At 37.0% G+C, this 23,582-nt stretch overlaps 1 protein-coding gene across 5 annotated transcripts in view; it reads right to left on the bottom strand.

Annotated features, from left to right (window-relative positions):
• Window positions 1-23,582, bottom strand: part of DSE (dermatan sulfate epimerase) — a 77,415-nt gene that overhangs the window by 11,842 nt on the left and 41,991 nt on the right. The window contains exon 1 of one of the 5 annotated variants that reach the window (XM_034990354.1): window positions 8,880-8,999. The exons of the other annotated variants lie outside the window; for them this stretch is intronic. The gene's annotated coding sequence lies outside the window, so the exon portion shown is untranslated. Of the gene's footprint in view, window positions 1-8,879; window positions 9,000-23,582 lie in introns of those variants that run through there. 5 annotated transcript variants of the gene reach the window in all.

Below are 23,582 nucleotides of genomic sequence, written 5' to 3'. Positions count from 1 at the left end.
TCACCCTCCCTTTTTTACACACAGTAAGAGGGTCTCAGTTCTGTTCTTATGGCTGCCTTGGCAAACCAGTGAAACACTTCTATCCCACCTCACCTTACTTCCCACAGGCTGGTCAAGGTGCAGGTATCCTGGTCTAGAGTTTATGACCTCTCAATCTGGACAGACCCACTTGGTCAAGGCCATGATGAGGAGGGTGACTAAAAATCTGGTGTGAGTGAAATGAGCTGATTCTAACTCCGATTTCTACATCTTGTTCTTTCTCATAAGATGAACTGCACTGCCTTTAAGGTCCTTTGAGTATCTTGCAGACAAGTGTAAAAGCTGACCTGTGAAGCATGAAACCATCATTTTCTAGGAAGCCAAGTTTCTGCTTGGCTGGCTACATTATTCTGCAAGTGGTTTAACAGTGTGTGGCCTGCGTTATACAGAAAGCTTAGAAAGGATCTTTCACAATTGTAATTCTATGGAACTACCCAGAAAATGCTGGAGAGATATTTGAGTAATCTCTAGGACAGCGACTCCAGTGAAAAGTGTGCTGTACAGATGGGAGGTATAAGAAAACACAATTAGGGATTAAATGAAAGCTTAGTATTTCTATGCCATGAACCTCTTGACCTCTGGGCAATCTGGTGAAGCCTCAGCCTCTTTCTCAGTGCTTTAAAATTCATAAGATAGAATACGAAGGGATATAAAGAAATCTGTTACTTTGACATGTAGCTATCAATACAGATTTTTAAAAAAATTGTGATCTCTGTCCTTTATTACGGCACTAAAAAACAAGATTTAATAGCAGAGATAGTAACTACTGTAATTTGTAAGTAGTGATGAGCATAAACAATAGTATCTATAATAACTATAATGGGATATGAAAATACCCATGATACCTACCTATGACAAAGTTACAAGTTCTCCCAACATCACTATAGGGGTCACCTATGTTCATGATTTGGAAGAAAGGCTAAATTTCACTTAGAGTCAATGAAAATTAAGATGCAGTGTTTCTCCCATAAAACACCATAGATCCCAGGACAAGAATACTCAAAAATGTTCTAAGAGACTACCTCCTCTAGATTATATTCTTCTTCTTTTTTTTTTTTTTTTAAGATTTTATTTATTTGAGAGAGAGAGAATGAGAGACAGAAAGCATGAGAGGGGGGAGGGTCAGAGGGAGAAGCAGACTCCTTGCTGAGCAGGGAGCCCGATGTGGGACTCGATCCCGGGACTCCAGGATCATGACCCGAGCCGAAGGCAGTCGCTTAACCAACTGAGCCACCCAGGCGCCCCGATTATATTCTTCTTTTAGGAGTTTTATATGAAAGATGTGATCTTAGTGATACCTTCTGTAGTCACTCTGCAGAATTTCAACATTGCTCTCCAACTGACCGTATCTCATTTCCCTTTCTCACTTTTTTGTCCTCTTAGTGTTTATGTGTGTATATGTATATGTATATGCATCCTCTATTAGATTTTAAGTTCTGCAAGTGCGTGGTTTTATTTTTTCCTCTATTTTATTCACTGTTGGATCCCTAATCCTACAACAGTGTCTGACACAGAGTAGATGCTTAGTAAACATTTCTGGAAAGCAAGAAAAAAATGAAGGAACAGGCCTGTAAAACTAGGCCACACTATTAACAGTGAATATATGATCATCATGAACTCAGGAATTTGGAGGAATCTCTTGATACTTAATAATAATTCCAGTGTTTGGGTTAGCTGTGGTGATATGGCCTGGTGCTAAAATAACTAAGGTTGATGAGTTTTTTAACTAGTTGGTCACAAAGCCACCCTGCAAGTCAGCTTGCTAGCGTGGACTGGCTGGAAATAGACTATGAAGAGTGTGAATGCATTCCCCACTTCTAGGGAAAAAAACAACTTCTCCTGCAAGCTCACTGCCAGGGAATTAGGAACAGTCTTCAGTGACTCCTGGTGGTTGGTGAGCCAAGCACAGAATCTGAGTCATCTACTTCCCAGTCTGTGTCTTTGTGCCATGTCACGATGCATCTATAAATGACGCATGTCCACCTAACCATGGCAGAGCTGACATCAATGAACCGCTACCATCTGCCCGACTCTGACACATCTGATTAACCCGTGAACTTGTTGCTTTTTTAACAGTGAACTTATTTTTATAGATCAAAGGACACTTACTATCATTCTCATCCTTCAGAAGCATTACTATGCAACTTCCGTGAAAATCTCCAAGCCTCCCAGTTTCCAATCCAATAAAATGCTAGTACATCAATTTATTTATTTATTTATTTATTTTATTATTTTTTAAAAAGATTTTATTTATTTGACAGAGCACAAGCAGAGGGAGAGAGAGGGAGAAGCAGGCTCCCTGCTGAGCGAGGAGCCCGATGCGGGACTCGATCCCAGGACCCTGGCATCATGACCTGGGCCGAAGGCAGCCGCTTAACCAACTGAGCCACCCAGGCATCCCTAGTACACCAATTTAAAAAAGAGCTTATACCATCAGGCTCACACTCTATCATTATGAAATCTGACCTGTAATAGTTACATTTCTAAAAGGTTATCTAAATCCTTTACCAATACAATCTGACCTAGCAGTAGATACTAAGAGTAATGATGGAAGAGAGCATATTTTATGGCCATGGAAACCAAAGGAAATTTGCTTGTAGCTCATGGATGGCAGCAAAGAAACTGATTCAATGTGATCCTGACTACTGGCTAATAAATCTACTGGAAAAGCTGGTTGAGTAGGTTAATCATTAAAAAAAAAAAGAAACAGATATTAATTTATGAATTTTATTTCAGCTTAAAATACCTATATGTATACACATTCACCAATCTTTTGACGGTGAACTAAAAGCCTTTTCTTTGAAAGTGGGTCTACAGATCAGTTCACTGTTCTTTCCTGCAAAGAACACACGTAACACATCATCACAATTTCAAGCCTTAGTTTCTCTAAAAGATAGGAATTAAAGATACTTGTGAAGGAATGTAGAATCCTTCCAGATTTTTATGTTTTCCCCTAAACCTTTACAAATCTCATCCACACTAAATTATGATAGCAATCTTTTACAGTACGTCCTTCTAAAGCATTTAAGTTAGTTTTAGAAACATACATTCTTTTTCTTTTTGAACTCACTCTATTTTTTTATTTTTTTATTTTTTAAATATTTTATTATTTATTTGACAGAGAGAGACACAGCGAGAGAGGGAACACAAGCAGGGGGAGTGGAGAGGGAGAAGCAGGCTTCCTGCTGAGCAGGGAGCCCGATGCGGGGCTCGATCCCAGGATCCCGGGATCATGACCTGAGCTGAAGGCAGACGCTTAACAACTGAGCCACCCAGGCGCCCCGAACTCACACTCTATTTACATAATATTACTAAAATTGTATAATTACACGTATTAATGAAATTGGCATAAACTTGTTTGAGAACAAATACAACTGATATTTGCAAAGCACATTATTCTACTAGTGGGAACAGAGATGAATGGACATAGCAGAGGGCAGCCAACTGGCCTCGACATTGCGCATTCTATGGGAGTTGTTGCCAGATTACATGAGCAAGGGAGGTGAATTTCACTGGCAAGTCAGTTAAGAGGAGGGTTAGGTACATTCTTACTGTAGTCCTCTTTTTATAACCTATACCTTCCCCCCTTACGAGCCATTCTTAAAGTAAGGTCTATGGACCCCCGGGGTCTCTGAGACTCTTTGAAGGAATCCTCAAGTAAAAATTATTTTCCTAATAATATAAAGATGTTACATGTTGACAGTTGCACTGATGAGGCCAAAGCACTAACAGGTTAAAAATGCTGGCACCTTAAGCAAGAATCCAGGCAGGGGCACCAACTCTAGCAATCCTTGTGTGATCCCGCATGCGGCCAAGCACTCTAAGTTACAAAAAAAAAAAGCCAGTTTCACTTAAGGATATCCTTAGTAAAGTGGTAAAATGATAATTTTATAAAATCTCAACCCTTTGAGTAGATCTCTCTTCCATATTCTGTGTGATGAAATGGGAAGTATGTATAAAAAAGCACAGTGGATGCCAAAGTGTGGGAACTGCCACAATGAAAAGAAATTATGCATTAAGAGCTGAACTAGCTCTTTTTTTTCATGAAACATCATTTTTATATGCGAGAATGCTGAACTGACAAATTCTAGTTATTTAGAACTACGTATTTAAGTGGAAGTTTTCTTGAAAATGAACAAGGAAGCCTGCCAGTTTAAAGAAAATCGAAAGCCTTTGTTGCCCATGATAAAATTTGAGCTTTTTCAAGTGAAAATAAAAGTTTTAGAAAACTTGTAGCTGCTGCCATGTGTTTAAGAGTTTACCAATACTTACAAATTTTTCTGGTGAGGTCAGTGATAACAAATGTGATTTATTTTTATATTGTATTATTAAATATGTCAACACTTGGAAAACTTGAATAACTCAGCAAACATTCAAAATAAAAAAGGCAAGATATTACAAAACCATACATAGATAAAAGATCCACTCTAAGTGCAAAATATACCAATGGATTTTTCTACCAATTAAAAGATAACATGGTTTCAGATTCTACAGTGAAACTAAATTTTATGATCCAGAGTCCATATAAAATTAACTTCTATGAAACTACCACTTGTCAAGTTCTAGTATAATATTAAAGAGTATCCAAGGGCACCTGGGTGGCTCAGTCGGTTGAGCGTCTGCCTTCGGCTCAGGTCATGACCCCAGGGTCCTGGGATCAAGCCCCCTGTTGGGCTCCCTGCTCAGTGGGGAGTCTGCTTCTCCCTCTGCCCCTCCCCTCCCCTCCACTCCGCTCATGTTCTCTCTCTCTCAAATAAATACATAAAATCTTTTTTTTTTTTAAGATTTTATTTATTTTTTTTTATCAGAGAGAGAGAGCACAAGCAGGGGGAGCAGCAGGCAGAGCAGGTAGAGGGAGAAGCAGGCTTCCCATGGAGCAGGGAGCCCGATGTGGGACTTGATTCCAGGACCCTGGGATCATGACCTGAGCCGAAGGCAGACGCTTAACCGACTGAGCCACCCAGGCGTCCCAAATACTATAAAATCTTTAAAAAAAAAAAGAGTATCCATAATTATCTGAGAAGATTCTTAAAGTACTCCTTAGAATATTAGAATAGATCCTTAGAATCTTGTATTCTTCACATATTGATGTGAAGTAGCTGTATTTTCTTCATATAAGTCAACCAAAACAGACCGAATACAGCAGACAGGCAAAATGCAAAACAATGACCTTCTTCACACTAAATATTTTGCTTTAAAAAATACAGTTATTTCTTCCTAAAAATATGTTATTTAATATTACTATGAAATGGACTTTTCACCCTAAAGGAAAAAAAAAAAAAAAAGAAATGGACTTTTCCAGTGAACACATACATATTTTAAATATTCCTGGCTTTAATTTTTAATATGGTAAATATTGATACTTAAATATCGATACAGTCCAGAGAAAGCCTTTTGATGTCTTCATTAATTTTTAAGAATGTAAAAGAGTTCTGACTCCAAAAAGTTTAAAAACTGCTGCCTATAATACTTTCACAGATGAGTTTAAATGAATTTATGTGACACAGAATGATGTGAGCACGAAAATGAACTATTAATTGCCTAAGTTGAGGGCTATGGCGTTGGTGGGGAAAGGCATAGAGCTTATCAAGATGTACTGCTTCCATGAATCATGCTGTCAAAGGAAGAAAAGAGGCATAAAAATCTTTCCAAAATGTAATAGCTTCATTGATTCAAGTTTTTATGCCAGTTTTATATGAACAGACTGCCTCCATTATCATAAATGCCTTTTGAACTATCCATTATGTATAGAGAGAAACAGGCAATCTAAGTCTCTATTACTAAAAATTGGACAGCTTACTTGATTAAAAAAAACTAATAAAAAGAAGTCTAATAATAATGTTGGCATCTATTTTTATTTGTATAGATTTAAGAATGATCAAATGATTAAATTTTTTTCATATAGTTTTAATAGATATGTAGTCTTTAGAAAATAACCATCTCTGAAAAGATTAACATTTAGGATTACAAGATTCACATAATACTCTTTACATAATCTTGTTTAACTTTTTATATATTAATTTCATTTACACAAATACTGTTAAAGTAAATACGTGGAGTAACAGAAGTTTGGTATTTAAAATCAAAGAGGGGTCAAGAAATCACTGATATTTATTTAAATGAATCAATAGTATACAAAAAATAAATACTAGAAACAATGGGGCAACTCGTAACGCCCTTTATAATGTTATTATGGTTATGAGTCCTGTTTCCTAGCACTTTTTACAGCCAAACAGTTTTATGTCAGGCTTTTCCATATGTGACTATATTGTGAAAATCATGATGTGATCCATGGTATAGGCAAATTTATGTACTTTTATGTTTAAATGAGGCTCTACTCTGTTTAACCTTTACAAAAAGCAGAACTCAAAACAATCCTTTTTCTCATTTTGAGACAACATAGTTTTATAAGCCCATAACATATTTACTCAGTAAATTCATAAAGTAGAAGATTAATGTTAAAAAATCTGGTTTATGGGCGCCTGGGTGGCTCAGTTGGTTAAGCAACTGCCTTCGGCTCAGGTCATGATCCTGGAGTCCCTGGATTGAGTCCCGCATCGGGCTGCTTCTCCCTCTGACCCTCCCCCCTCTCATGTGCTCTCTCTCATTCTCTCTCTCTCAAATAAATAAATAAAATCTTTAAAAAAAAATCTGGTTTATTTGAGACAATAGATATTTATATCAATACAAATGTAAGAGAAAATGAAAGAGGTCTAGAGCAGGGCAACTTCACTTTTGCCAGCTTCACTGCAACTGTGTCTACGTAAATAAGCCACACCTCTGCCTACAGGGTGCACTTGGTCACATGACCCAAATATGCCAAAATAAGGTCACTTCTATCTTAAAATATAAATTAGTCTATTCATTCTAAAAGCGTTGGGAAGACAGTAATCTGATAGAAAGTCATTCGATTTTCCGACCAAATGTCTTTGCGTGTTTGGACTTCCAATAGTTAGAGGAGAGTCCTGTATTACTACTGTTTTTAAAAACATGACTAATGGCAGTTGTGATTCATCTTTTTCCCCTCTGTAAGTTAAACATGAAAATTAACCATGAATGTTAAATGTCAGTAATATGGTAAATTTTGTAAGTTATTCCCATAAAATTTAGCCAAAGGAAGTGGATTTCTAAGCTGTGTGGCCTCGCCTGTGAAGCACATTGGGGCCTCGACAGTGATTTGCCAAGAGCAGAGTAAGCCTGGAATTCAGAGAGACTTGATGCAGGGACCTCTGAGTGGGTGGCCAGGTATCCAAGGGGCATATTCAGCTAAATTCTGGCCTGGTTTGGTGTCCATATTCCAAGTGTTTGATCAGGTGGCTAAGGGTGGCATTTGCATCATCAAGCAAAATTCACTATTTATAGCTGAGAGGAAAGAGAGAAGTTGTACTTCATATTAAGTAAGCACATAGTATGTGCCAAGCCCTTTATATACTTTATTTCATCTAATCTTCAAAACTCGTATTAGGTTATTACATGCTCATTTTATAAATTGTAAAACTGGCATTTAGATAGGAAAATTCCTTGTTTAAGATCACAACATTAAATTAAATGGTGAAGCCAACAATGGAATCCAAGACTATCTGAATCTAGAATTGTTTTTTACTTCTTGGTGAGGGAAAGCACAGTGCTTTCAAAGAAAGTCACCAAGTTTGCAATAGGAACCCATCCAGAAGAAATTGCTAGAGTTAGCAGACCTACCAAGAGCCAGGCAGAAATACAATCTGGGGTTCCAAGCCCTACCACGTCCATGACACCAAGAGAGATAAAGGCAAGAAATGTGAGAAAAGAGGCGACATTAGAAGAAGAGATATCAGGACTCCGTGTTCATATGGTTGCTCAAGACCCACTCAAGGAACATGAGATAACAATCATCCAGAATGCATGGAACAACTCTTCCTCTCCCCACCGATGTCTGCTCAGCCTGGGGCTCCTAACGTACTACTCCAAGTATAGTTGGTACAGGGGCTAGTGGGCCTGAACTTGCACACTCAGAACCATCAGCTCCTTAAGCTGGACAGGGCTACAATTAACAGAAATGGACAATGAGCTTTCTTTTTTCAACATCTACTTTATTCCCTACTTGGTAAAAGTAGTGCTGGAAGGATAACAGTATGATAGATTGGAAATTAACAGTATATTAAGAAATCGGGGCACCTGAATGGCATAGTTGGTTAAGGTCTGACTCTTGGTTTCAGCTCAGGTCGTGATCTCAGGGTCATGAGACTGAGCCCCACATCAGGCTCTGCACTCAGAGCTTAAGATTCTCTCTCCCTCCCCCCACCTCCCATGCTCTTGCTTGTTCTCTCTCCAAAATAAATAAATCTTAAAAAAAAAAAAAATCTTCAGGAAAAATAAATTATCAGCCCTAAAATATAAAAACACTTTCTCCCACTATCCATATTTCTATTTTCATTAAAATACTAGATTTAGGATAGCAGAATACTACCACTTAATTTCATTTGAAAGCTTAGAATTCAATATCCTAAGTATTAAATTCTAAAATACAAAAATTTAGGTCAGGTTGGTTCCACTCAAGCAGAATACTGAGGAATCAATTATACAAAGGCAGAAACTAAAGAGAATATTCTTTTTTACTTAAAAAAGGTATTCTAAATAATGTGTAGAGAAAATGAATTAATTTGAATGGCAAAATATACCAAGCTAATGTGAATAAAATGTAGAGCAGTGTTGTTAAATGGGAAAAGGCACTGCTATGTCATTATTCCAATGTGTAATTCACTGACACAAAGTCTTAACCAAATATCCAAGTATGCCATCCAAGCATAATATATTTAAATAGAATCAAACAGCATTTATAATTGTAATCTCTTTTAACTGACCAGTGGGCTAGTGTCCAGCCTGGGCTAGTGTCCAGCCTGAAAAGATAAGAAGGAGAAACATGATAGGCAAGATGATTCAAATTTGATAACAAGACCTCTGTGTCATTGGAATGACAGAGCTCAAAGGATTAGGGTTAGTCCTTACCTATCAAAATCTAATGAAAAATTATCAAAGAACCCATTATAATGGAAAAATCCTGAAACCTACAAAGAATAGGAGAGAATAACATAGATTTGCCCATATTGTTCACAAAGCTAAATCAAATGATTTTTGCCTATTTAAAAAAGTACCTTGGTATTCTATAAGTTTAACATACTTTACATTTAGATGTGTACAATGTAAAATATGTTTCAAAGAGTTTAGTAGGACACCTTATTGCTGTCATTGCTTTAGTCAAAGACTATGCAAGCATCCACCGACCATGTAAGAAACAATACCTGGGGGGATAAAAGAAGAAACAATACCTGGAAATAGTCAATTTGATTGTAAGAAAAAAATTAAGCATGCAAGAATAGCCAGGGAAGTCAATTAAAAAGAACAATGATGGAGGGTGATTAGTTCTGCCAGAGAAGAAAACATGCCGTAAAATTTCACCAATCAAAACCGAGTGGACTGACGTATGAAGAGACAAACACACTAATGAAGCAAAACAGAAAAAGGTGTAAAACACATGGAAATTTGGTACATGTGATAAAGGCAGCATCAAAAATAAACAGGGAAAAAGAAGTAACTTTAAACAAGTTATACTGGAACAACTGGACAGTCATTTGAAAAAAGATAAAGTTGAATCCACACCTCGCAGAATACAACAAAATAAACTCTAAATAAATAAGGCATCTCAACTACGATTAGAAGAAAACATGAATTCCTTTGTGACCTGGGGAAGGGAAAGACTTTCCAGCTATGATTCAAAAACAAAAAAAAGAAAAAGAAAGTGATCATTTTGGACATACAAAAATTTTAAAACAACTTTTGCATAAGAGGAAAAAAACACCAGAATCAAACACAAATAACAAATTGGTAAAAAATATTTACACCATATATCCTGAATACAGTTAGTTACCCAAACATACAAAATACTCTTAAAATTTAAGGAAAAGATCAAAATCTCATTAGGAAAATGAACAAAAGACAAAGAAGACAGTTAACAAAAAAGAAAGGTAAATATCTCCCCTCCCAAATTCTCATCTCCACTTATAATAAAAGAAATGTAAATTAAATCAACAACAAGGTAACATCCAGATTAGTAAAAATATCAAAGTACGACAAACACTCCAGTAAAAGCTGTAGAGAAACAGGGACCCTCTTAAAATGCTGTTAGGGGTGCAAAATAGTACAATTCCCATAGGATACAGTTTGGCAATAATTTAACACAATTTTATAAGCATTTTATCTTTTGACCTGGTTATATCACTTACAGAAATTTACCCCAAAGATATACCTCCATAAATACAAAAGCACATATGCATAAGGTTGTTTATCACGGAATTATTTGTAATATTTGTAATATGATTCTGACATGGCACACTGTGAACTATGTAAATGTTTCAAATATTTAAAATTAAATATGTCAGAAATAAATACTGAAATGAAATGAATGTTTGGGATTTGATTCAAAATAAAATGAACAAATAGGGCAAATGCTCCCAAAAAAGAACAAGATAAATCTCTAGGAAGCAATTTTAATGAAATGAAGATGAATGATTACCTGATAGAGAGTTTAAAATAATCATCATAAAGATGCTTGCCAAAGTCAGGAGAGCAATGTATGGAAAAAGTAAGAATTTCAACAAAAAGGGAGAAAATATTAAAAAGTACTAAATGGAAATCATAGAGCTAAAGAATATAAAAATACAACTGGAAAATTCAAAGAGAGATTCATCAGCAGACTATATCAAGTGGAAAGAAGGACCAGTAAACTTATAGACAGGGCAGTGGAATTCATCCAATCAGAGGAACAAAAAGAAAAAAAGATAAAAAATAATAAAGATAGCTTCAAGGACTTATAGGACAGTATCAAGAGGACCTATATAAACATTATAGGGGTCTCAGAAAGAAAAGAGAGAGAAAGGGCCAGAAGTTTATTCAAAGAAGTAATGGCTAAAGTGGGGAGAAATAAACAGACATCCAGATACAGGTAGCCCAAAGAATTACAAAAAGATGAATCTAAAGAGACTCACAAGATACATTTAAATTGTCCAAAATTAAAGATAAAGAATCTCAAAAGTAGCAAAACAAAAGTAACTTGTTAACATACAAAGGAACCCTCATAAGACTATGAGCAGATTTCTCCACAGAAACCTTTCAGGCCAGAAGAAAGTGGGATGATATATTCAAAGTGTTGTAATAAAAAACTTCCAATCAAGAATACGCTACCCAGCAAAGTTGTCCTTCAGAAATGAAGGCGAGATAAAGAGTCTTCCAGACAAACAAAAGCTGGAGTTCGTCACCACTAACCAGACTTACAGGAAGTGTTAAAGGAACTTCTTCAAGCTGAAATGAAAGGATGCTAACTAGTAACATGTATAAAACTCACAGGTAAAAATAAATATATACTTAAATTCAGAATACTCTAATATTGTAATGGTGGTAAGTAAATCACTTATAACTTTAGTATAAATTTTAAAAGAATATTAAAAATAACTATAATAATTTGTTAATGGATACACAATATTAAAAAACGTAAATTGTGACACTGAAAACATAAAATGTGGTGGAAAGGAGTGTAAACATGTAGAGTTTTTATATGTGTTGCAAGTCATCAACTTAAAACAGTCTGTTAAAACTATAAGATGTAAGCCTTATGTTGACCACAAAGCAGAAAACCTATAGCAGATAACCAAAAGAGAAAGGAATCACCAGAAAATCATTGAATCAGAAAGTAAGAGAGGAAGAAAGGAACAAAAGAACTAAAAAACAGCCAGAAAACAATTAACAACTAAGTCCATATCTATCAATAAATACTTTAAATTATAAATGGATTAAATTCTCCAATCAAAAAAATAGAGAAGCTAAATAAAATTTAGCTTCTTTAAAAAAAGACCCATCTGTATGCTGCCTACAAGAGACTCACTTCAGCTTTAAGGACATATAGATTGAAGTTATGGGAAAAGATATTCCATGCAAATGGAAAGCAAAAGAGAGGAGTAGCTATACTCAGATCACACAAAATAAACTTTAAGCCAAATGGTAACGAGAGCCAAAGAAGGTCATTACATAATGATAAAGGGGTCAATTTATCAAGAGGATATAACATTTGTAAATATTTATGCACCCAACATAGGAACACCTAAATATATAAAGCAAATATTAACAGTTCTGAAGGAAGAAATAGAGCAATACAATAATAGTAGGAAATTTCAATACCCCACTTTCAATAATGAATAGATCATCCAGACAAAAAAAAATCAATAAGGAAAATTGTACTTACACTACACATTAGACCAAAACAAAAACAAAAACAAAACTACACATTAGACCAGATATACATAAAGATATATATACACATAGACCACATATGTGTGTGTGTGTGTATATATATATATATATATATATAAAACATTTCATCCAATAGTAGCAGAATACACACTCTTCTCAAGCCCATGTGGAACATTCTCCAGCATAGATCATATGTTAAGTATAAAACAACTCTTAATAAATTTAAGAAAATTAAAATCGTAGTAAGCATATTTTCCAACCACAATGGTATGAAACTAGAAATCAATTATATGAAAATTCACAAATATGTGAACATTAAACAATACGCTCCTAAGTAACCAGTGAGTCAAAGATGAAAACAAAAGAGAAATCAAAAAATATCTTGAGACAAATGAAAATGGAAACACAATACATGCAGCAAAAACTGTTCTAAGAGGGAAGTTCATAACAATAAAAGCCTACACTAAGAAAAAAGAAAGATCCCAAATAAACAAGCTAACTTCATATCCAAGGAACTAGAAAAAGAAGAACAAATTAAGCCCAAAGTTAGTAAAAGGAAGGAAATAATGAAAATGAGGCAGGAATAAATAAAACAGACTAAAAAGACAATAGAAAAGATCAATGAAACTAAGATAAAGCAATAAATGTGATATATTCACATTAATAAAATGAAGGATAAAAATAATATGATCACCTCAACAGATGCAGAAAAAGCATTTGACAAAGTTCAATATCCTTTCATCATAAAAACTCAGCAAACTGGGTATAGAAGGAACATACCTCAACATAATAAGAGCCATATATGACAAGCCCACAGCTAACATCATACTCAACAGGAAAAGCGAAAAGCTTTTCCTCTAAGATCAGGTACAAAAGAAGGATGCTGACTCTCACCATTTTTATTCAGCATGATACCAGAAGTAGTAGCCAGAGCAATTAAGCAAAAAAGAAAAAAGAAAGCATATCCAAATCAGAAAGGAGGAAGTAAAACTGCCTCTATTTAAATATAACATGATATTATAAATAGAAAACCCTAAGGATTCCACCAACAAAACAAAACAAAAAACAAAAAACTATTAGAACTCATAAATAAATTCAGTAAAGCTGCAGGATACAAAGTCAATATATAAAAATTAGTTGTGGGGTGCCTGGGTGGCTTAGATGGTTAAGTGTCTGCCTTTAGCTCAAGTCATGATCTCCAGGTCCGGGGATCGAGTCCCACATCGGGCTCCCTGCTCAGCAGGGAGTCTGCTTCTCCCTCTCCCTCTGCCGCTCCCCCTGCTTGTGCTGTCTCTGTCTCTCTCTCTAATGAATAAATAAAATACAAAATAAAAATTAGTTGTGTTTCTATATACTAACAATGAACTATCAGAAAGAGAAATTAAGAAAAAATTCCATTTATAATAGCAGAAAAATACTTACAAATAAATTTAATCAAGGGAGTAAGTGATCTTGACACTGAAAATTATAAAACACTGATGAAAGAAATTGAAGAACATAAATGTAAATCCCATGATCATGAATTGGAAGAACTAATTTTTTTTTTAAAGTTAGAAACCAAACCCTGCTTTATAAGGCTGAGTGGCCATCAATGGCTTCTCTGTGAAGATATGAGGTACCAGCTAGTGAACCTTCCTCACCTTCTCCCCATTCCCACCACCCCTCCAGCCCTCCAGATACCCATTTCTGCAATTCAACCACTTCAAAAATACTTTGAGGAAGGGGTCAGGGCTCAGGCTGGCTGACCAGCCGGCCGGACAGTTCCCATGAGGTAGCTAACACCAGTGCTCCTGGGCCGGGGCTAGTGGAGAGAGGCGAGTCATTGACTGGGAGGTAGGGGAAGCAGAGTCTGGAAGTCTGCCCAGAGTACTTCATCAGAGGTAACATCTGGGTGGAGAGGCTGCACTCTTTGCTGATGTCCTCACTGTCCATACTATCCAAAACCATCCATGGGTTCAATGCGATCCCTATCAAAATTCCAAAGGCATTTTTCACAGAAATAGAAAAAAAGTATTAAAATTCATGTGGAACCACAGAAGACTCTGAAAAGCCAAAGTAATCTTGAGAAAGAAGAACAAAACTGGAGGTGTCACACTTGCTGACAGCAAACAATATTACAAAGCAGAGTAATCAAACAGTATAGCATTGGCATAAGAACAGATATGTAGATCAATGAAGAATAGAGCGCCCAGAAATAAATTCATGCATAGGACAGCCTGGGTAGCTCAGTCATTAAGCATCTGCCTTCGGCTCAGGTCATGATCCCAGGATCCTGGGATCGGTTCCCACATTGGGCTCCCTGCTTAGCGGGAAGCCTGCTTCTCCCTCTCCCACTCCCCCTGCTTGTGTTCCCTCTCTCGCTGTGTCTCTCTCTGTCAGATAAATAAATAAAATCTTTTAAAAAAATAAAATATAAAAATAAATAAATTCATGCATATATGGCAAATTAATTTCTGACAGAAGAGCCAAAAATATATGACGGGAAAAGGATAGTGTCTTCATAAATGGTGTTGAGAAAATTGGATAGCCTCATGAGAAAGAACAAAACTGGACCCCTATCTTATACTATACACAAAAATCAACTAAAAATAGACCAAACTTGAACATAAGAACTAATATCATAAAACTTCTAGAAAAAAACACAGCAAAAAAACTCCTTGATTCTGGTCTTGGGAAGGATTTTTGGATTTGACCCCAAATATGTTGTAAATAATGTAATTATTTTTTTATTTATTTTTTATTTTTTAATTCCACTATAGTTAACATGCAGTGTTGTATCAGTTTCAGGTGTACAATACAGTGATTCAATAATTCTGTACATTACTCAGTGCTCATCATAAGTGTAATCTTAATCCCCTTTACCTATTTCTTCCATCTTCTTTCCCACCATCCCTCTGGTAACCATGAGGTTATTCTCTATAGTTAAGAGTCTGTTTCTTGGTTTCTCTTTTTCCTCTTTGCTCATTTGTTTGGTTTCTTAAATTCCACATATGAGTGAAATCATATGCTATTTGTCTTTCTCTGAGTTATTTCACTTAGCATCATACTCTCTACCTCCATCCATGTTGTTGCAAATGGCAAGACCCCACTTCTTCATGGCTGAATAATATTCCATTTATACATATCACATCCTGCCCATCCACTCATCCATCAATGCACACTTAGGCTGCTTCCATAAATTGGCTATTGTAAATAATGCTTCAGTAAAAAAAATGGTGCATGCATTAGTGTTTTTAAATTTGGGGGGTAAATACCCAGTAGTGTGATCACTGAGTCAAAGGATAGTTCTTGAGTCATAGAATAGTTCTATTTTTAACTTTTTGAGGAACCTCCATACTGTTTTCCACAGTGCCTGCATCAGTTTGCATTCCCCCAGTGCAGAAGGGTTCCTTTTCCTCCACATCCTCCCCAACACTTGTTGTTTGTTTTTGATTTTAGCCATTTCAACTGGTGTGAGGTGATAGCTTATTGTAGTTTTGATCTGCACTTCCCTGATGAAGAGCAATGTTGAACATCTTTTCATGTGTCTGTTGGCTATCTGGAAGTCTTCTTTGGAGAAATGTTCATGTCTTCTGCCCATTTTTTAATTGGATTGTGTTTTTTTGGTGTTGAGTTGTATCAGTTCTTCAGGTCTCACATTTAGGTCCATGATCAATTTTGAGTTTATTTTTGTGTATGGTGAAAGAAAGTGGCCCAGTTTCACTCTTTTACATGTGACTCTCCCAATACCATTTTTTTCCCCATTGGATATTCATTCCTCCTTTGTTAAAGATTAATTGGACATATAATTGTGGGTTTATTTCTGGATTTTCTATTCTGTTCCACTGATCTATGTGTCTATTTTTGCCCCAGTACTACACTGTTTCGATTACTACAGGTTTTTGTTTTTTTTTTATTCAAGTAATCTCTACACCCAATGTGGGGCTGAACTCAGGATCCTGAGATCAAGAGTCGCATGCTCCTCTGACTGAGCCAGCCAGGTGCCCTGATTACTACAGTTTTGCAGTAAAACTTGTAGTCCAGAATTGTTATGCCTCCAGCTTTGCTTTTCTTTTTCCAGATTGCTTTGGCTATTTAGGGTCTTTTGTGGTTCCATACGAATTTTAGGATTATTTGTTCTAGTTCTGTAAAAAATGCTGCTGATATTTTGAAGGGGATTACATGTGTAGATTGCTTTAGGTAGTTTAGACATTTTAACAATACTTGTTCTTCCAATCCATGAGCATGGAATATCTTTCCATTTCTTTGTGCTGTCTTCAATTTCTTTTATTAATGTTTTATAATTTTCAGAGTACAGGTCTTTCACCTCTTTGGTTAAGTCTATTCCTAGGTATTTTATTATTTTTGGTGCAACTGTAAATGGGACTGTTTTCTTAATTTCTCTTTCTACTGCTTCATTATTAGTGTATAGAAATGCAACAGATTTCTGAACATGGATTTTGTACCCTGTGACTTTACTGAGTTCATTTATCAGTTCTAGTAGTTTTTTAAGCACACACATTATTTTAAGGGCACATGGAATATTCACCAAAGCCTACTTAATGCTGAGTTATAAAACAAGTCTCAGTAAATATCAAAGGACTGAAATCATTTTAAGTATGCTTTGTAACAAAGGCATTAAAATAGTAATAAGGGGAAGATACCTAGAAAAGTTGAATATATATAAAAGCAACTCACTTCTGAATAACTCATGGGTCAAAGAACAAATTACAAACAAATACAAATTACTGCAAATGATAATGAGAATATAACATGTCTGAATTTGTGGGATGCAGCTAATGCAGTCCTTAGAAGAAAGAAAAAGGAGGGGTGCCTGGGTGGCTCAGTCAGTTGTGTCCGACTCTTGATTTTGGCTCAGGTCATGATCTCAGGGTCGGGCTCTGCACTGGTCATGGAGGCTGCTTAAGATTTTCTTTCCTTCTCCGTCTGTACCCTCCCTCCACCCTTGCGTGTGCACACAGGTGCATGCATGTGCACGCTCTCTCTCTCTTTAAAAAAAGAAAAGTGGTGCCTGGGTGGCTCAGTCAGTTAAGTGTCTGCCTTCGGCTCAGGTTGTGATCTCGGGGGTCCTGGGCTCCCTAGTCGGCAGGGAGTCTGCTTCTCCCTCTCCCACTGCCCCTTGCCTCTCCCCCCACATGTACACTCTCTTTCTCTCTCTCAAATAACTAAATAAAATCTGTAAAAAAAAAAAAAAAAAAGAGTGAGAGAGAGGAGCAAAGCAAAGAAAAAAGTATAAAAACAATGATCTAAGGGGCACCTGGTCAAGTGGTTGCACATCAATTCTTGGCTGGCTATGGTCATAAAGAGATGTGACTACAGAGGAAAAATCAAAGAAATTCAATGTTACTGGTTTAGATGGTGTAGGAAGGAAGCCACGAGCAAAGGAATTTATGTGGCCTCTAGAAGCCAGATAAAGCTCTTACCAGAGCTTCTGAAAAGAAATGCAGTCCTACTAACAACATAATTTTATCACAGTGAGACCCATGTTGGAGTTCTAATCTTACATCTTATCTTGTGTAAGATAAGCCTGTATGTATTGTTTTAGTCACTCTGTCTGTGGTAATTCGTTTCAGCTACAAGAGGAAACTAATATAAAATTCTACATATATGAATAGGCAATTAATGACTACCAGAGATTTAAGGAAATCCCATAATAGGAAAGAAGAGGCCCAGATTAACAAAATGATAAATGCAGTTTGGGAAAAAAAATTACGCAGTTAGAGAAATATCAAGAGAGAGAGATATGAGACAATGAAACAGAAAATGGAAAAGAAAATTAGAGGATTGGCCCCAGAGATTGACTACCTGAGTAAGAAGAGAAGCAAAAATGAAAACAAAGAAAAACAAAGGGGAAGAAATCAAATATATCAAGAAAATCTCCTAGAACTACAGTGCAGGAGTTCAAGACCTAAAGAGTCCATCAGATGCATAGGACGTGGCTGAAAAGAGACCCATCTCAAACCAAGACCCAGAATTTCACACTGGTGACAGAAAAGACCCAAAAAAGCTTCAGAGAGAAAAATCAGGTTTCATTAAAAGCATCAAGAATCAGAGTGGGATCAGACATCTCAACAGCACACTGGAAGCTAGAAGACAGTGGAACAACACCTTCAAAACACAGGGAGACAATTTCCAGATTATAATTCCATACCCAGCCAAGCTACGTTCAAGCTCAAGGGCAGAATAAACACATGCAGACATCCAAGGTTTTGAAATTCACCTCTCACGGACACTTTCTCTGGAAACCAATGGAGAATTTCCCCACCAAATTAGGAAGAGGACAACATGATTCTCACAGCACAGGGAATCCAACACAAGATAGAAAAGGAGAACGAGTCAACAGCTGTACAGCAGATCTAGATCACATTAAGTCAAAAGGCTCTGGCAGTTCCTTCTTCACGAAGATGAACCGTTAAGAATACAGGTGTATTTTTACCTAAAGACAGCTCTTTTTGGTAATGACAAACATGTTTAAAAAAACAACAACAAAAAACCTAGTTTTTCTCAATACGCCTTTAAAGGTTTGGGGGTTTTTTTTTTTAAGATTTTATTTATTTATTTATTAGAGAGCAAGAGAGAGAGAAACAGCATGAGAGGGGAGAGGGTCAGAGGGAGAAGCAGGCTGCCCACTGAGCTGGGAGCCTGATGCGGGACTCGATACCAGGACTCCGGGATCATGACCTGATCCGAAGGCAGTTGCTTAACCAACTGAGCCATCCAGGCACCCCATCTTTAAAGGTTTTTAAATTGTTTCATATCTGGCCAAGTTGAGATTTTTAAGAACCTCATTTTTAATTTGTAATAAAAAGTTTACAACTTGATTTTTTCAAAAAAATCAACAAACGGCAAGCACCCGCTAATAAAGGTCTTAAATAATTGTAAAAAAAAAAAAAAAGAATACAGGTGTCTCCTGCCTTCCCAAACTTTGAATTATACAACGTCACTTTTATGAAAGACCTACATTAGTACGCATTTTTTGCTAACTGAAAGAAATCTGAAGAGGATTCTCCTTTTGACAAAAGAAGTAGAAAAGCGAAAATAGCATTCAGCATTTGTATTGTAGTAAGCAGTTGGGAGGCAGCAAGCAGCCAAGCAGTGACAGTGACGCCACCAGGCTCCTTCCCGGGGAACTACACTAGGTAACTCAGCATCAGGCTGCCAAAACTGTGTCTGAGCATCTGCACTTTATTTGGATTTATTTTGTGCATCGTTAGCAAGATGTGTCCTAAGTTATCAGAACAGCCTAAAACAGGTTATTTTGGGGGTCTGGGCACACTAAAAAATATTTCCATATAAATTAATGGTAACTGGTTCTTTGCTTTATGCCATTTCAGCTTACGTAGGTTTTTATAGGAAAGCTCTATTTTTGGATAGCGGGGGAAACCTAAAATGTCATTAAGAACGTCTTGTGTGAATTAACTGGGAGAAGATTTATGTAACTGAGTGAGAGTCTGGTTGATAATTAGTGATAAATATATAGGAAACTAGATAAAACAAGAACGCTGTTACTAATCCTAAAGAAACAAAAGTTGTACACAAATTGAAAAGAGATCCTAGTATACAATAGGGCTTAGGTGTCAATAACTTTTGCCTTGTTAAAATATGCAAACACTTAAAATCCATCTAACTAAAATTACAACATATCTATATAGGAAGGATGGAGGGATAAGAAGTAGACATGTGTGGGTGGTGGATGGTATGTGTGAGAGACAGATGAGTGATGTATCTACAAGCCAAGAAATGCCAAGGGTTGCCTACAACCACCTGAAGCTAGGAGAGTGGCATGGGCCAGGTCCTCCCTTGGAGGCTCCGGAAGGAACCAACCCCACTGACAACTTGATTTCAGGCTCCTAGCCTCCATTTATTTGTTTTAAGCCACCCAGTCTGTGTACTTTGTTATATAGCTGCCCCAGCAATGAATACACTGACCTTAAAGAGTCCGACCAGCCATCACTGCCATCCTGTACCCATCTTCCCACCGCTACTTGAACATGAGTTTATTCCCATTTATTTTTTTTAAAAGATTTTATTTATTTATTTGAGACAGAGAGGAAGAGAGCACAAGCAGGGGGAGGGGCAAAGGGAGAGGGAGAAGCAGACTCCCCGCTGAGCAGGGAGACTGACGTGGGGCTCGATCCCAGGACCCTGGATCATGACCTGAGCTGAAGGCAGACGCTTAACTGACTGAGCCACCCAGGCGCGCCACTCCCATTTATTTTAAAGAGCAATCCCCCAATATTCTGACAACACAACATGCAAAAGAGCAAAGAATTACCTGCAATAGAAAGTTTAAAAAGTGAAGGACACCTTAACAAAGCAAAAACGCTACTCAATTTGCTAAATCTTACCACCCTAATGGTAGGAAAATATCAAAACCAAAATGAGGCAGATTTTATTTTATTTTATTTTTATTATTTTTTAAGATTTTATTTATTTATTTGAGACAGAGAGAATGAGAGACAGAGAGCATGAGAGGGAGGAGGGTCAGAGGGAGAAGCAGACTCCCTGCCGAGCAGGGAGCCCGATGCGGGACTCGATCCTGGGACTCCAGGATCATGACCTGAGCCGAAGGCAGTCGCTTAACCAACTGAGCCACCCAGGCGCCCCTGAGGCAGATTTTAAAGTGCTAGGATACATGAAAAGATATTTTACTTTCTCTTATAATCTCCTCAGTAAGGTTAATATTTACTCAAGATTCCCATTTTTTAATGTTTTATCAAAATTGTTCTCTTTTACAATATGCTTTCTAAGGGTTTTATTGAAATTGCCTTTTTGAAACAGTGAAATGAGATGTGGCTGATTTTATTCTAGGCACCAAGAGGAAATAATGTGCTGCAGAATTTATTCCATTCAGCCCTGAAAACCTGAAATGCAATCATCAATCACAGACTTGCACTCTTTCCTAATGAAAAAAAGATGCTTCCTAATATATTTTAGGAACAAGTACTCTAAACACTCAAATTATGGAAGAAAGAGGCCACCTCAAAGGGTAAAGCAGTCCCTTCACTGGCAAGATTTAAGAGGGATATTAAGAAAGGGTTCTCTGAAAAGGAATCATGTGTTTATTAGAATGTTAGGCAGAGTTTTCAAATTTTAAATCACAAGCTATAAATAGATTGTGAAATAAATATAATGGGTTATGACTAGTATATATATATATATTTTTAAAGATTTTATTTATTTGTCAGAGAGAGAGAGCAAGCAAGCACTAGCAGGGGGAGCGGCAGGCAGAGGGAGAAGCAGGCTTCCTGCTGAGCAAGGAGCCTGATGTGGGACTCGATCCCAGGACCCTGGGATCATGACCTGAGCTGAAGGCAGACGCTTAACGACTGAGCCACCCAGGCGTCCCTGACTAGTATATTTTTAGTGGAATTTAATGAAATGGAATAGAATAGAAAATTGTGGGGTGCAAAACATGACATATGCAAGGGCTGATTCATGCAACTTTCACTCATATATTGATCTTATATATTATATATCTATATATATTATATTTATATATCACACACACACACCCACACACACATTAAAGTCACCGTGTATTGAGTTGTGATGCAAACTTTGTTTCTTACTATGGGTCACATTCAAAAAGGTTTGAAAAGGTCTTAGAGGGTAAACTGGACACCAAACAAGCAGCCAGCCAGATGCATCCTGCAGGCAGAGAGGACCTGGGCCCAGGGCCTGCTTTAGCGGGTGGAGCTTGGTTGAGACCCGGCCACCCAGAGCACTTTCCAGCACAGGGCAGAGCCAATGCTGTGGGGAAATCCCACTGTGAGATCACCAGGAAGGAACCCAGAGCATGAGTTCAGTCTGGTTGAAAGTAGAGGGCAGAAGGTACTGTATGGTAAAGGCAGACAGAAAACACCAAATAGGCCCAGGCAGTTAATTGAGGAATGAAAAATAATTTATCACTCTGCAGAAAAGCATTTCTCATCCTCCCCAAAGTGATTCTGTTTGGCTTTGAAGCCAATTACATTCAAGAGAGACAATAAAGTAATGCCTATGAACAGTGGTCTGTACCAATAATGTTTATTTAATGTCCTTGGGACACAGTTTCAGAGTACTTCTTAAAAAACAATTTGGCAGTAAAGCGGAAAAGTCAGTTTAGGATTTTTCTTTGTGAATCATAAAAAAAATTGCAGGATGTGTTACCTCACATGTTGCCGGAAAACAAAATTAATGAATAAACTAAGTTTCGATTATGAGCCAACCTTGCAAGCTATCATCAACATGCCATGTGCATTAAACACTCCCAAGTTTAAATCTAGTTATGTCGTTTTGAAAATAAAAGTTGACTCCCACCCCCAAAACTGAATGCAATCCCAGCCTCTGCATCTTTTCTGACCAATGAAAGGCCACGGTAAAAAACCAAGAGGAAAAGATTCAAACTGGATTCAGTAATATTCAATATCTCTCCCATGTCAACAAGTTCTCCAAAGAAGGTAAAACAGCAAACTCCATTTGGTTTTTCAAAATCATGGCCAAAAGTTTAGGGCAGGAAGATACTAAAGTTATTATAAAGTTTTCACAATATCTGTGGGTTTATTCTTATCTTCTCCTTTCCCCAGATTTTTTTCTTCTAAGAGTGAATTTCCTGTAAATCAATCGCAGACATGAACTCAAAATTGCTCACTCCATTGTTACAAGCCCGAATGGTTACCCATGCTTCCTCAAGAATCTTTTCTCTTTTTCTAACTTTAGAGAAACAGGAGGATTCTCTCAAGCTGATGCTTTCCTCCTGGAGTGCTGCCTGCCCGAAGTTTCATTTTGGCTTCAGTTCCACAAAGTAACGTGAAGACACCCATGTGGCTATAAAGCTCTGTCAGGCCCTTGCTTTTTCTTTTCACTCCTGTGATTGCTATTCATTTATTTACTGTGGTAGGCCTACTTTAATTAAATGTGACCTTCTTTGAACTTTCCTTCTACATTTTTCTATCATCAACAGAAGTTACGTATATTGGACTTGAAAGCCTATTTTATATTTGATAAAATCTTTTTTGTGGTGACTTTTTTTTAAAGTCACAATACACTCATGGTAAACAGGAAGTAGCTAAAAATAACACTTGAGAGTTGTGAACTCAGTTATCTCCTCTTGGGTTCATAGGCACTTCGTACTCAGTATATCCAAAACCAAACCCTTTATTAGCACTCCCCAACAGTTCCAAGTGTTGCCATCTCACTGAAAGGTCTCATCATTCTCTCAGCATCCCATGAAGAAACTCCTTCGTCCTCTCTGTCCTCCAATACAGTTGTCAAGTCTTATA

The sequence above is a fragment of the Mirounga leonina genome, unplaced genomic scaffold (assembly GCF_011800145.1).
Source record: "Mirounga leonina isolate KUSES-001 unplaced genomic scaffold, KU_Mleo_1.0 Mir_53, whole genome shotgun sequence".
Taxonomy (NCBI): domain Eukaryota; kingdom Metazoa; phylum Chordata; class Mammalia; order Carnivora; family Phocidae; genus Mirounga; species Mirounga leonina.
The sequence above is the reverse complement of the archived record's forward strand: the minus strand, read 5'-3'. Positions and strand labels throughout refer to the sequence as shown.